Genomic DNA, 11,415 nt, shown 5'->3' on the forward strand with positions numbered 1-11,415 from the left:
CCGAAGGGGCATCTGCACCCCAATGTTTATAGCAGCAATGTCCGCAATAGCCAAACTATGGAGAGAGCCCAGATGTCCATCGACAGATGAATGGATAAATAAGTGGTACATGTATGCAATGGAATATTACTCAGCCATCAAAAAGAATGAACTCTTACCATTTACAACGATGTGGACTGAACTAGAAGGTATTATGCTGAGCGAAGTAAGTCAGAGAAAGCCAATTATATGATTTCACCCATATGTGGAGTTTAAGAAACAAAACAGAGGATCATAGGGGAATGGAGGGAAAAATAAAATAAGATGAAATCAGAGCAGGAGACAAACCATAAGACTTTTTTTTTTCAAGATTTTATTTATTAATTTGACAGAGAGAGACACAGCGAGAGAGGGAACACAAGCAGGGGGAGTGGGAGAGGGAGAAGCAGGCTTCCCGCCGAGCAGGGAGACTGATGCAGGGCTTGATCCCAGGACCCTGGGATCATGACCTGAGCCGAAGGCAGATGCTTAATTACTGAGCCACCCAGGCACCCAAGAGACTCTTAACCATAGGAAACAAACTGAGGGTTGCTGAAAGGGAGGTGGGTGGAGGGTGGGGTAACTGGATGATAAACATTAAGGAGGGCACTTGATGTAATGAGCACTGGGTGTTATATGCAACTGATGAATCACTGAACTCTACCTCTGAAACTAATATACTATATGTTAATTCATTGAATTTAAATAAATTTAAATTACATTAAAAAAATCTTTTCTCAAGCAAATTGGAATGATTTGCATTATTTTGTGGAGACAAGGTTTCAATTCATTAGATTCTTTCTATTTAGGTATCTATCAACCAAGGATATCAAAACCAGGTAGTTCCTTTAATAAAATCATAAAAACACTAAATTAGTATTATAGTGATATATTTTACTTATCTAGGCAATCTATTCATAGAAACTTTATTCTCTCTCTTTTAATGGTGGGTGGGAGCAAGCTGCAAAGATGGTCTACAGGGCTTGTTGACCTGCCAATGGAGTCTGAAGAGCACCATCTTGTAGGCAGAGCACTGGATAGGTTGAGATTTAATCCACAACTCTGAAATAATGACTTCCAGCTTTCTTCTTTAAAAGAAAGCTGGGGTCTCTACCAGTCTCCCGAGGATGCTAGTAGACCACCTGAAGGAATGAGTAAGGAAATGTGAGGGTATTCACAGAAAGTTGTTAGGCAAAATAAAACTACCTTTATTTTGATCAAGGCAGGTTACATACATTTGGTGATTCTCCAAAGCATTGCATACAGATTCAGTTCACAAGTATCTTATTAAATGATTCCTTTATTTGAGAAACATTTATGGATAAATATTCAGTGCCATGAGCCAGGCACTGTTCTATTGCACTAGAAATATTACAGTAAAGAAAGGCAAAAGTAAGTCTCTGCTCTCGCAAACCTAATATATGATGATGAAAATGAAATGATAGCTTTGTTAGTATGTGGTGGGTGCTTTTCATGGAAAGCATGTTATGTGGGTTATATTAACTTATTAATTTTTAAGGCACTTATGCCAATATGTCCTACAGGAAACCACAGTTGATCTCTCACTGAATTCTATTAATTCACAGAAGCCAGGAAGTACAATTTTTCAAGTTAAGTTTCAGGGGTAGCACCAACTGAATGTTTGCTTACCTAGTTCTCTCCTTAAAAGGGATATTTTTCTTATGGCCACCTCAACATATACACCTCTGCTGAGAGAATGGATGAGCCCCAGGCCATTTGGAAACTGGATAACAGAAAAATTTCCTACAGAGAGCTCTTGGAGGGGCACCTGAGTGGCTCAGTCGGTTGAGTCTGCCTTCGGCTCGGGTCATGATCCCAGGGTCCTGGGATCGAGTCCTACATTGGGCTCCTTGCTCAGAGGGGGCCAGCTTCTTCTCCCTCTGCCTGCCCCCCCTTTCTCTCTCTCTGACAAATAAATAAAATCTTTAAAAACAAAACAAAGAGCTCTTGGAATGGGCTAGGCCACTCAACCCATCTGGATATCACATGGAAGATCCAGGTCTTCCCTTGACCCAAGGTTAATGACATTCCTTTTCAATTCTGCTTCCCCTGGCACAGTACAGTCATGGTAGGGAAGGCTGGCCAATGAGTTACAAGTTAATTAGACTGATTACAGGGCATTCACTCCTAAGAAAGGGCAGAGCCAGGACTAGAATCTGTATCTCCAGGCTCCCAATCCAGTTCTTTCTACCATCCCATGCTGTCCATCTTTTCTCTTTGAGCACAAGAGTTTGGAACCCTAGCAACATGACAATCTTAAAATATAATCTCTGTTTTGCTAGCAAATCACAATGGAGGAACTGAGAATGGTTCTGATGTCCTAGCAGAGTGCCTAAGAGGTGAAACAGCTGTGGAAAGGCATCAGTGCAGAAGTCGCAGGTGATACTGAGACCCAGAGCTGCAGTGGCTCTCAGAGCAGAGCTCAGCCCTCCCAGAGCTAAGACATCCAGGAAGCATTTCAAGGCTCTTCTTCCTTCATCATTAAAGTTAGGATTTGCCTGAAGACCCCATTCAGATCACTGAAATGAACTTATTTGACTGTGCCTGCAGAACCCTGGGGTCTTTTTAGAGGCATTTTAGAGGGAAGACTTCTATGAACATGCTAAGAAGACGTAGGCAATCTTACTTTCAGCATATCTGAAAGTGATGAGTGGTGAAGGCGACCCTCTGAAAAGCCAGCATTTAAAGCTAGTGGGGAGCCAGGATCACAAGATAACTTATATTTTCCTAATGTATGCTCTTAGATTCCTGTCTTATAGATAAGAATGCTTAGAGATCATTGTTTTCAGCTGGCTTGTCATGAAGAGCTCTTTTTCCAACGGACGTATCCCAAATTTCCTCCTTCCTACCAGTCTACAGGTATGAATGAGGCCACATTAACCGTGATCCTTCAGATTTCCTAAACCTCTTGTTCACACTTGCATCCTCTCCTCCCACCCCCACACCCATCAGTCTTGGCTTTGAGCCACAATTCTCAGGCTTCTGCTCGGGTCTTCCCCAGGTTTGTCAGTTGAAGGCTGCCTGCACCACCCTTCCTGTTCTCTCCCTGAGAGCACTGTTCTGTCTCTCTGCACTCCGGAAGCTGCAAAGCGCTCAAGATGTCAAAATGGAAATGCATCACCTTCTCTGCCCCAGAACCTCACTGGACCCTGTGTAGAAATGGGGAGGATGCCTGTCTCTCTCCTCCTCTTCTCAAATAGTGCTGGTTGGGGGCTAGGCCTGGCCTCTCAGGGGCTTGTCAGCTTCTGCCAGGAGTGGTCTCAGGAGGTACCAGCTTCACCCTTGTGGGCCTTCTACTCGTCTCTCGCAGGCAAAGTGGTGTCTGCTGGCCTTTATCACACATACTTGGGCTCCACAGAATCCTCTGTATGGGGCTTCTCCTAGGACCTACACTAGCTGGGGAGCTGCAGACAGACAGGAACAGGAGTGGAAACTTAGCTGCTTTTGTTCATTTCTTCCTTCTTTCAGCATTTATCAAGCACCGGCCACATGCCAAATACTACGCTGGGGCAGTGGGGATACAGAAGTCAAGAACCTTGCATTTTTGATAAGCCATTAAATTGGGTTAGGTTGCCAAAGATAATGGCTCTGGGACATGAGGGTAGTGAGGAGTGAAGCCAGCCCAGCCTCTCTCACTTCGCCAGCCTCTCTGAGGGCATTGCTGAGAGCGGGTAGCTGCGAGCTTTGGGAAAACCGAACGCGAAGATGATTAAGCAGTTTACTTTCAAAACTTGGCCCTATACTTTTTCTGGTGAGGAAAGAGCTCCCCTAGCCAGGAGTTAAGATCCTGTTAGTTTATGGTTGTAAAACATAGTTGTTAAAAGGAAAAATTAGCATTTATTTAGGACCCACTATGTGAGAGGTACCTTACAAATGTTATATAATTTTTAATTTGCTGATGTTTTGTTGAGGATTTTTGTATCTATATTTTTAAGGGATATTAGTTTTAATTTTCATTTTATCTCTTTATTGTCTTTTTTCTTTCTTCCTCCTCTTCCTCTTTCTCCTCCTCTTCTTTTTTTCTTCTCCTTCTTCTTCCTGATGTGTTTATCTGACTTTAGTATCAGAATAATGCTGGCCTAATAGAATGAGTTAGGAATTATTCCCTCCTCTTCAATTTTTAAAAAAAAATGTTTTATTTATTTATTTGACAGAGAGAGACACAGCGAGAGAGGGAACACAAGCAGGGGGAGTGGGAGAGGGAGAAGCAGGCTTCCCGCTGAGCAGGGAGCCCGATGCGGTGCTCGATCCCAGGACCCTGGGATCATGACCTGAACCAAAGGCAGATGCTTAATGACTGAGCCACCCAGACGCCCTCCTCTTCAATTTTTTGAAAGAATTTGATGATTGGTGTTAATTCTTCCTTAAATATTTGGTAGAATTGATGTGTGAAGCTGTATTGTTACATAATTTTTAAAAGGCAGTTTTATTAAGGTATAATTGACATACAACTAACTGCACATGTTTAGATCATACAGTTTGGTAAATTTTAACAGTTGTATACACCATCACCACGCTCAAGATAATGAACACAGCCATCACCCTAAAAATTTCTTTGTAATCCCTTGGTCACATTTATTTGTATCCCATTACTTGTCCTCAGGAATCAGTGGTCTGTTTTCTGTCACTATAGATTAGTTTACTTTTTTTTTAAATGATTTTATTTATTTATTTCAGAGAGAGAGAGTGCACACAAGTGGAGGGGAGGGGCAGAGGGAGAAGCAGGCTCCCCACTGAGCAGGGAGCCCGATGTGGGGACTCGATCCCAGGACGCCGGGATCATGACCTGAGCCAGAGGCAGATGCTTAACTAACTGAGCCACCCAGGCACCCCGATTAGTTTATATTTTCTAGGATTTTATATTAATGGACTCACACTGTATCTACTCTTTTTTATTTGACTATTTTCACTCAGCATAATTATTTTGAGATTCACCATGCTCTTGTTTCTATCCATACTTCACTCATTTTCATTGCTGAGGAGTATTCCATTGTTTGGATACCCCACAAGTTGTTTATCCATCCGCCTGTTGGTGAATATTTAAGTCTTTTACAGTTTTGGCTGGTAAAAAAAAGAAAGCTGCTGTGTTCAAGTTTTTGAATGGATATATGCTTTCATTTTTCTTGGGTAAATAACCTAAGAGTGGAATGACTGTGTTCTATGGTAAGTGTATGTCTAACTTCTTAAGGAGCTACTAAACTGTCTTCTGAAGTTGTTGTGTCATCTTCCATCCCCACCAGCACTATAGAGAGCTCCAATTGCCCATGTCTTTGCCAGTATTTACTCTGGTCAGTCTTTATAATTTTAGACATTGTAATAGGTATGTAGTGGTAATAGCTAACGATATTGAACATCCTTCCATGTGTTTATTTGCCATATGTATATTTTCTTTGGTGAAATATCTGTTCAAATCTTTTGCCTATTTAAAAAATTGAGTCGTTTCTTATTATTCAGGTGAGAGTTCTTTATATATCCTAGACTTGTGTCTTTTATCAGATATAAGATTTGCAATTTTCTCTCAGTCTGTGGCATGTCACTTAAGAGTGTCTCTTGAAAAGCAAACATTATTTTGATGAAGTACAATTTATCAATTTATTCTTTTATGGACCATGCTTTTGACCCATATCTAAGAAATTGTTGGCTAACCCAAAGTCACATAGATTGTCTTCTCTGTTTTCCTCTAGAAGTTTCAGAGTTTTAGGTTTTATATTTAGGTGTAGGATCTATTTTGAGTTAATTTTGTGTATGGTGTGAGTTATGGATCAAATTGTTTTGTTTTGTTTTTTAATATGGATATCTAATTGCTCTGGAACCTTTTGCTGAAAAGACTATCTTTTTTTCTGCTAAATTGCCTTTACACTTTTGTCAAAATCAATTGTTCAAATATGTGTGGGTCTATTTCTGGACTCTTTATTCTGTTCTATTAAGCTACTTGTCTATCTTTATGCCAATACCACTCAGTCTAGATGATTCTAACTTTATAGTAAATCTTGAATTCAAATAGTGTTAAGTCCTCCAAAGTTGTTTTTCTTTTTTTCTTCTTCTAGGTCTTTTGCTTCCATATGAATTTTAAAATCAGGTTGTCAATATTGACACACACAAAGGTCTATTGGAATTTTGATTGGTATTGCATTAAATCTACAGATTAATTTGAGGAGAATTTACATAATTAAAATATTAGATCTTCTTTTTAAAAAAGAGAGAGAGGGCGCCTGGGTGGCTCAGTTGGTTAAGCGACTGCCTTCGGCTCAGGTCATGATCCTGGAGTTCCAGGATCGAGTCCCGCATCAGGCTCCCTGCTCAGCGGGGAGTCTGCTTCTTCCTCTGGCCCTCCCCTCTCATGTGCTCTCTCTCTCTCTCTCTCAAATAAATAAATAAAATCTTTAAAAAAAAAAAAATAAAAAAATAAAAAAGAGAGAGAGAGAGCATGAGTAGGGGGAGGGGCAGACGGAGGGGGGCAAAGAATCCCAAGCAGATTCCCAATGAGTGGGGAGCCCAGCGTGGGACTTAATCTTATGACCCTGAGATCGTGACCTGAGCTGAAGCCAAGTGTCACATGTTTAACCAACTGAGCCATCCAGGCTCCCCAAAATATTGAATCTTCTGATCCATGAACATAGTATATCTTTTCATTTATTTAGGTATTCTTTAATTCTCTCATTGATCTTTAATAGTTTTTAATGTATAAGTAGTATGCATCTTTTGTTAGATTTATTTCTAAGTACTTCATATTTTTAATGCTATTGTAAATAGTATTTTAAAATTTCAGTTTATGATTCTTGCTAGTATAGGGACATACATTGATTTTTGTGCATTAATCTTATACACTGAAAGTTTACTAAACTCATTTATTCCAGGAGCATTTTTCTTTTCAGATTCCACAGGATTTTCTTCATAAGCAATCATGTCACCTGTGAATTAAGAGTTTTACTTTTCCTTTTCAATTTTATACCTTTCATGTGGTTTTCTTGCCTTATTAGACTGGCTAGAACCTCTAGTACAATGTTGAACAAAAATGGTGAGAGCACACATCCTTACTTGTTCCTGTCTAGGGGAAGGCATTCAGTCTTTCACCACTATTAATGATATTAGCTGTAAATTTTTCATAGCCACTCTTTATCAGGTTGAGGAATTTGCCTTCTATTCCAAGTTTACTGAGAGGTATATATATATGTGTGTGTGTGTGTGTGTGTGTCTATGTGAGTGTGTGTATGTGTATATATATATATATAATCAGAAATATTTTGTCAAATATGTTTTCTGTATTGAAATTTTTCCTTTTTTTTTTCTTTTTCTGTTAACATGGTGAATACATTAGTTGATTTTTAAAAAGTCAATCATGTATTTCTGGGGAAAAACTCACATAAGCATGTGTTAGCCTTTTAAAATACTGTTTGATTAGATTTGCTGAAATTTTCTTAAGAATTTTTGCATTGACTGGGTGCCTGGGTGGCTCAGTCAGTTAAGCGTCTGCCTATAGCTCAGGTCATGATCTCAGGGTCCTGGGATCCAGCCCTGCATCCAGCTATCCAGCTCTCTGTTCAGCGGGGGTCTGCTTCTCCCTCTCTCTCTGTGCTCTCTCTCTCTCTTTCTCGCTCTCTCTCTCAAATAAATAAATAAAATCTTTATTTTTAAAAAAAGAATTTTTGCATTGATGTTTGTGAGGAACATGAATCAGTAATTTTCTTTCCTGAAATATCTTTCCTGGTTTTGGTATCAGTGTAATGGTTGCTTTGTAGAATGAGTTGGGAATATTCTTGCCCCTTCAATTATCTGGAAATATTTTTACAGATTGGAAACGTTCTTTCCTTAAATCTTTGTACAACTCACTGGTGAATTCATCTGAGTCTCGAGAGTTTCATCTGTGTTACAGTTTTTTTTTTTTTTTTTAAAGATTTATTTATTAGGGAGAGAGCGTGGTGGGGGAGGGGGAGAGGGGGAGAGAGAGAGAGAGAAGCAGAATCCCCGCTAAGTGCAGAGCCCACTCGGGAGCTCGATGTCACGACCCTGAGATCATGACGTAAGCTGAAACCAAGAGTCTGATGCTTGACCGACTGCATCACCCAGGTGCCCTTCTTCTGTGTTACATTTTTTTTTTTAATTTTTATTTCTTTATTTGAGAGAGAGAGACAGAGCATGAGCATGAGCAGGGGGGAGAAGGAATCAGAGGGAGAGGGAGAATCAGAGTCCCCACTGAGCAGGGAGCCCAATGTGGGGCTCCATCCCAGGACCCCCAAGATCATGACCCAAGTTGAAGGCTGACGCTTAGCCTACTGAACCACCCAGGTGCCCCCTGTGTTACAGTTTTATAACTACCAATTTCATTTCTCTAGTAGATGTAAATTTTCCTCCTGAGTGAACTTTGGTAGTTTCTGTCTTTAAAGGAATTTTTGTCCTCTGCTTTGGTGACTCCAGTGATAATATAACTTGGAATTCTTGAGATTGTTCCACAGTTCACTGATGCTCTATTCATTTTTTTTCTCATCCTCTTTTCCTCTGTTTTATTTTTTGATAATTTCTTTTGTTGTATCTTCAAATTTACAAATGTTTTCTTCTTTAATGTTTAATCTGGCATTAATCCCATCCACTGTATTTTTCATCTCAGGAGTTTTATTGATTTATTGTATTAATTTATTTTTAACTAATTACTTTTTAAAGTAAGCTCTATGTCCCACATGGGGCTTGAACTCATGATTCTGAGATCAGAAGTCCCATGCTCTACCGATTAAACCAGCGAGGTGCCCCTCATCTCAGGAGTTTTAATTTTCATTTCTAGGAGTTTGTTTTGGGTCTTTTAATATCATATAAATCTCAAATATATTTAATCTCGCTCTAGCTTCTTAATGTGTGAAATACAGTTATAATGACTTTTTAATGTCCTTGTCTGTTCATTGTCCATCTGTATTTTTTGTGGATGGTTTTGATTTTTTTCTCCTTGTTGTGGGTTGTTTTTTTCTGCTTCTTTGCCTGCTTGTTAATATTTGATTGGGTGCTGCACGTTGTAAATTTAAAATTTTAGAGTGCTGGATACATTTGTATACCTATAAATATTTTTGAGCTTTATTCCAGGACATAATTAAGTCACTTGGAAACAGTGTGATCCTTTTGAGTCTTGCTTTGGAGTTTTGTTAGTCAGAAACACAGGGGAGTGTTTAGTGTAAGGTTGATTTTGTGTGCCGCTTTTGAGGCAAAATCCTCCTGAGTGGTCTACCTAACATCCCACAGATTATTGTTTTCCACTCAGATAAATTAACTCTTCCCGATCCTGTGTCAGCTCTTGGGATTATTTTACTAATCTTTATAGTCCTCTACTGAATACTTGAGGGGACCCTCTGCCTTGCAAACTCTAGTCACTTGATCTGTCTGGACTCTCATCTGTGTATCTTTTTTTTTTTTAAAGATTTTATTTATTTGACAGAGAGAGACACAGCGAGAGAGGGAACACAAGCAGGGGGAGTGGGAGGGGGAGAAGCAGGCTTCCCGCCGAGCAGAGAGCCCGATGTGGGGCTCGATCCCAGAACCCTGGGATCATGACCTGAGCCGAAGGCAGATGCCCAATGACTGAGCCACCCAGGCGCCCCTCATCTGTGTATCTTTAACTCACAGAGTCTACCAGGCTACATGTCAGTTTCATGGGCCAGGAACTCTCTCAAGACGCTAAACTGGCTCAATCATATGCCTACCTCATTTGTTTCCCATCTCTCAAGGGTTCATTGTCCTTTTATTGCCTGATGTCCAGTGTCTTGAAAATTATTGCTTCATGTATTTTGTCTTGTATTTCAGTTGTTTCAAGTGGGAGGGAAAATCTGATCCCTATTACTCCATTCTGTTGGAAATGGAAATATAGCATGTCATTTGATCCTAATAGCCTCGTTTTTCAGTATTTTTTTTTACCTCTATTTTTCCACATGAGAAAATTTTGCTTCAGAGAGGTTTAATTCTAAGCTAATTAAAAGTAAACCCAGGCTTTCAATCTAAGTATGTTTCCTTCCAAAGCCTGAGTTCTTTTCTCTGTGCTGGGCTCATGGAGTTGTCTGAAAGGCATTCAGGGCTGGGTTTTAGGCCAGTCTCTGACTTCAGTGATATGTATAAGCTTCATCAAGTCATGCAAATTTATTACGCCAGGGAGCTTAAGAGAACTTTTCAACTGCCCTGTTCCAGGACTACTGTCTAGGCCGTGACTGACTTCTCTTCCTATTAGCCACATTTCCCAGACTGATTTCCTGTCCCCTTTAAAGTAATAACCCCATCCTTTAAAGTTATTTTTCTTTAAAACTCCCTTCTCCTCCAAGTGCTTAGTGCAGTCCCTGGCACACAAAAAGTTCCTTGATAAATGATTAGTGAGTGAATAAATAAATGAGTGCATACATGGTTGGCTGAAGAGAAGGGTGTCCCTTCCTTGCTTCTTCCCCAACAACCACAGCAGGAGGGTCGCAGGCCTCTGCGGTCTCTGGACACCAGTGAAATCACACTAGCATCAGTGATCCAGTGTCTGGCTCTGCTGGCTCCAGCAAGACCTCTAGGTCTCTTTTTTTTTCTTTTCTTAAAGATTGTATTTATTTATTTGAGAGAGAGAGAGCATGAGCAGGGGGAGCAGCAGAGAGAGGGACAAGCTGGCTCCCTGCTGAGTAGGGAGCCGGATGTGGGGCTCGATCCTGGGACCCTGAGATCCTGACCTGAGCCGAAGACAGATGCTTAACTGACTGAGCCACCCAGGCACCCTGATCTCTAGGTCTCTTGAAACTCTTTCCCCCCACTCTGTAACAGCATTTCTAAATTTTTAAGCATTCATGAAAGAATAACTACCAAATACTTCAAACTGTTGTGGGGGAAAAAGGCACCAACTATAATTATATAAATAGAGGGTGATAATTCTTTTTTTCCCTCAAGTCAAAAACCAAAATTCTGATTGTACTAGTTTTGGACTGTAAATGTCACCTGTTAGCAAGAAAGCCATGAATCTCATAAAAGGACACATTTCTTCCTAATATACCTCTCCTCTGGCACACTCTGCCATTACCAGGATGCTGGAGCGCTTTCCTCCTAGGAGGTTGTGTGCAGCCCAGTGGGCCGTGGAGCCAAGAGGAGGCGCCAGAATAGAATTTCTGCCCTAGTCCCACACGTACGTGTCTATGTCTTCAGGCATGGAGACATCCCCATTCATTGCTTGATTCCACAGAGAGGTTAGTCTTAGAGGTTGGCTTTTAGGGTCCTTGGGAATTCAGTGAAATTTAACTGCTGTTTATGGAACATGTGCTCTGTGCCCAGCTGGGTGCTCTTACAGAGGTGGTCTTTGGCTTTCTGTTTGGGGGAGGTCTCACTCCTTGACTCCTAGGTCTGAGGAGAGAACACTTAGAGGTAACACTTTGTGGCCTA

This window comes from Halichoerus grypus, chromosome 7, assembly GCF_964656455.1.
Source record: "Halichoerus grypus chromosome 7, mHalGry1.hap1.1, whole genome shotgun sequence".
In the NCBI taxonomy this organism is placed as follows: domain Eukaryota; kingdom Metazoa; phylum Chordata; class Mammalia; order Carnivora; family Phocidae; genus Halichoerus; species Halichoerus grypus.